The following is a 4865-nucleotide window of genomic DNA, read 5'->3' on the forward strand; positions in this document are numbered from 1 at the left end:
TAAGAGACTAAAAGAGTGAGGGTGGGGCCTTTACTCCTCAGGTCTCAGGTGGAGCTTCTAGGTTGACAGCAAAATCCTCCTTTCATTTATAAATGGACTTTGTTTGCTCTGGAAGCATCTGAGAGGATAAATATGGGATCCCACAGAAGCCACAATGTTATTTTTGCAGTGTCTTTTCTCATTATAACTTCAAGTCTCTTCTTTCCCCACCTCCCCAACCTCTTTTTTTGGGGGGGGGGAGGGGGGAGGTTTGTTTCTCATATATGGACACATGCATGTGTACGATATGTGTATATGAACACACACATAGTGCTAGAAGTTCTAAATAAGAACCCAAAGTGCAAAAGCAGACCCTTTAGATAAGACATAAAGATGTTAACAGTATTACTTTTCTGATATTTTCCCCCTACGTGAGATTGTCCCCAAATGCGGTTCAAATGTGGTCAGATTCTTTCTTGCAAAAATATGGGACTCTGAAGAACATACAAATTAATTAATGACTAAGTGATGTTAGTTAAATATACTTATTTTAAAAGACGCTTAACAGCAAGAGTCATTTTGGTAACTCTAAGAGGCATATTAATTTTTACCCTGAGAGATATCAGAATGTAATTAATATCTGGGTAAAGAAGCTTATCCACAGTTAAAGTTTAAGGCAAAATCCCAACGTAATAAGCCATGTTGTAGGTATTCTTCCCTGGTAAGGAGAGTAATGTCACCTCCGCCTACCCTCCCCCACCCCACCATGCCAAAGTATCTATATCCTTATCGCTACAAGACTGTGAATGTGTTGGGTTGCAAGGCAAAGGGGAATTAAATCACCAATGGATTTAAGATTGCTAATCAGCTGACCTTAAAATAGGATGATTATTTTAGATTATACAAGAAAAGGTCTTAATGACCCAGTTAACCATGATTGTGTAGCCTCTCACCTAGAGTCAGCTATCCTGGAGTGTGAAGTCAGGTGGGCTTAGGAAGCATCACCATGAACAAAGCTAGTGGAGGTGATGGAATTTCAGCTGAGCTATTTAAAATTCTAAAAGATGATGCTGTTAAAGTGTTTCACTCAAAATGTCAGCAAATTTGGAAAACTCAGCAGTGGCCACAGGACTGGAAAAGGTCAGTTTTTATTCCAATCCCAAAGAAGGGCAATGCCAACAAATGTTCAAACTACTGTACAATTGTACTCATTTCATATGTTAGCAAGGTTATGCTCAAAATCCTTCAAGCTAGGCTTCAGCAGTATGTGAAGTGAGAACTTCCATACGTACAAGTTGGGTTTAGAAAAGGCAGAGGATCCTGAGATCAAATTGCTAACGTATATTGGATCATAGACAAAGCAACAGAATTCCAGAAAAACATCTACTTCTGCTTCATTGACTATGCTAAAACCTTTGACTGTGTGGATCACAACAAATGGGAAAATTCTTAAAGAGATGGGAATACCAGACCACCTTACCTGCCTCCTGAGAAACCTGTATGTGGGTCAAGAAGCAACAGTTAGAATCAGATATGGAACAACTGACTGATTCAAAATTGAGAGAGGAGTACGACAAGGCTATATATTGTCACCCTGATTATTTATCTTCTATGCAGAGCTATTGTTCAGTTGCTCAGTTGGACTGCAGCACAACAGGATTCTCTGTCCTTCACCATCTCCCAGAGTCTGCTCAAACTCATGTCCACTGAGTCAGTGATGCCATCCAAACATCTCATCATCTGTCATCCCCTTCTCTTCCTGCCTTCAATCTTTCCCAGCATCAGGGCCTTTTCCAATGGGTCAGCTCTTTGCATCAGGTGGCCAAAGTACTGAAGTTTCAGCTTCAGCATCAATCTTTCCAATGAATATTCAGAGTTGATTTCCTTTGGGACTGACTGGCACTATGCAGAGTACATCATGTGAAATGCCAGACTGGATGAATCCCAAGCTTTAATCAAGATATGGGGAAATATCAATAGCCTCACATATGCAGATGATGACACCTTAATGGCAGCAAGTGAAGAATTAAAGAGCCTCTTGTTGAGGGTGAAATAGAGTGAAAAAGCTGGCTTGAAAATCAGCATTAAAAAGCTAAGATCATGCCATCTGGCCCCATTACTTAATGACACATAGAAGGGGAAAAAGTGGAAGCAGTGACAGATTTTATTTTCTTGAATTCCCAAATCACTGATGACGGTGACTGCAGCAATGAAATTAAAAGATGCTTGCTCTTTGGAAAGAAAGCTGTGACAAACCTAGAGAGTGTATTAAAAAGCAGAGACATCACTTTGCTGACAAAGGTCCATTGAGTCAAATCTATGGTTTTCCCAGTAGTCATGTATAGAGAATTGGATCATAAAGAAGGCTGAGTGCTGAAGAATTGATGCTTTCAAACTGTGGTGTTGGAGAAGACTCCTGAGAGACCCTTGGACTGCAAGGAGATAAAACCAATCAATCCTAAAGGAAATCAACCCTAATTATTCATTGGAAGGACTGTTGCTGAAACTAAAGCTCTAATGCTTTGGCCACTTGATGCGAAGAGCCAACTTATTGGAAAAGACCCTGATGCTGGGAAAGATTGAGGGCAAAAGGAGAAGGGAGCAGCAGATGATCGGATGGTTAGATAGCATCACCAACTCAATGGACATGAATTTGCACAAGTTCCAGGAGACAGTGAAGGACAGAGGAGAGTGGCACGCTGTAGGCCATGGGGTGACAAAGAGTCAGACATGACTTAGCAAGTGAACAACAACAACAAGTTCTTGATTGTCTAGGTGACCCCCTGTAATTATTGGGTCTTTATATGTGGAAGAGGAAGGCAGAAGAATTAGTTTCAAAATAACATAATATGGAGAAGACTCAACTGCCATAAGTAGCTTGGAAGACAAAAGGGGGCAACAAGCCAAAGAACATGTACATTCTTTAGAAGCAGCAAAAGGTAAGAAAGCAGATTCTCTTCTAGAGTCTCCAGAAAGAAATATTGACCTGCATAATTATAAGTAATAAATTTATTTTTTAAGCCACTAAGATTCTGGTAATTCATAACAGCATCCATGGAAAAGTAATATACCTTCTAACTCAAATTATGCCTGAAGAACACCTACAAAAGAACTTAAAAATAACAATGTCAGTGTATTATTTAGGGTAAGTGATGTTAGTTGCTGACACAACCACAACAAACTCTAAAAAGTCTCATGACTTAATATAATTAAAATTTATTACTTATCCCAAAGAATCCAGACAGATGTTCTGGTCTGGTCATCTTTCATTCTAGCCATTTGATGTTTGGTCTTTTCCATCTTGTGGCTTCAACTTTCCTAAAGACCTTAACTCCTTTCCATTCATTGGCAGATGTGGAAGGAGAGAGTGTGTGGAGGATTGTCTTGAAGAGTTCATGAGCCTGGTCTGGAAATGGAATATTGCTTTCACCCATAATCTATAGCCAGTATCAGGTTAATGGGCATATCTAATTGCAAAGGAGGTCAGGAAGTGCAGTCTAGTTGTGTGTCCTTGAGCTAAAGGAAATCTGGAATTTGACTAACACATAGCAGTCTCAGCCACAATTGGGCAAGTCTATCTTTTGATAAAATATAAAAATACAGAGGCAAGGTAAAATAATGAATGAATTCTAATATGAAGTAGATTCCATTAAATAATAGTGAAAAATAAAATAGATAAACAGCAATTAGATCTGGTTTTAAACACTTGCTACATCATCCAGTCACTGTATGATTTTTGTAAGTCACTTAATGTCTCTTTGTTTCAGCTTTCTCATTTTAGATACTGAATTAAAAATCTGTCCTGTCTCACATTTTTTCTTTTTGTTCCAGCTTTTGCCATTTTTTAGGTTTTTAGTACAGAAAGACATTTGATATCAGATTTGTTTGTCTGCATGTATGTGTGCATGTATAGAAAATGTGTTCTACTATTTTTACTTATTTTCCCAAACTGATTAGTTCAGTTATGAAGGCACAGTTTCTTTTCATTAGATGTAATCATATGATATACTCATTTTTATAGCTTAAATATGGTCAAATAATAGCAATTTCATATAGTTCATTTAATATTCACCTCAAAATAAAAATTTGGCTTCTTTTGTATAACCCCAAATGAATTAGAAGTCTGTTTCTGATTACTGTAAGTTTTCTCTATTATTTTCCATCACAGGATCCAATTTATTTCATTGTCAGAATTTTGTAATTTATACGTTTTTTTTTTATCTGTTTATATTTTTTTTTTATTATTTTTTTTCCAGTGGGTTTGTCATACATTGATATGAATCAGCCATGGATTTACATGCATTCCCAATCCCGATCCCCCCTCCCACCTCCCTCTCCACCCGATTCCTCTGGGTCTTCCCAGTGCACCAGGCCCGAGCACTTGTCTCATGCATCCCACCTGGGCTGGTGACTGTTCACCATAGAAGTATACATGCTGTTCTCTCGAAACATCCCACCCTCACCTTCTCCCACAGAGTCCAAAAGTCTGTTCTGTACATCTGTGTCTCTTTGTCTGTTTTGCATATAGGGTTATCATTACCATCTTTCTAAATTCCATATATATGTGTTAGTATACTGTAATGGTCTTTATCTTTCTGTCTTACTTCACTCTGTATAATGGGCTCCAGTTTCATCCATCTCATTAGAACTGATTCAAATGAATTCTTTTTAATGGCTGAGTAATATTCCATGGTGTATATGTACCACAGCTTCCTTATCCATTCATCTGCTGATGGGCATCTAGGTGCTTCCATGTCCTGGCTATTATAAACGTGTGCAAATGAACATTGGGGTGCACGTGTCTCTTTCCGATCTGGTTTCCTCAGTGTGTATGCCCAGAAGTGGGATTGCTGGGTCATATGGCAGTTCTATTTCCAGTTTTTTAA

This window comes from Cervus canadensis, chromosome X, assembly GCF_019320065.1.
Source record: "Cervus canadensis isolate Bull #8, Minnesota chromosome X, ASM1932006v1, whole genome shotgun sequence".
In the NCBI taxonomy this organism is placed as follows: Eukaryota; Metazoa; Chordata; class Mammalia; order Artiodactyla; family Cervidae; genus Cervus; species Cervus canadensis.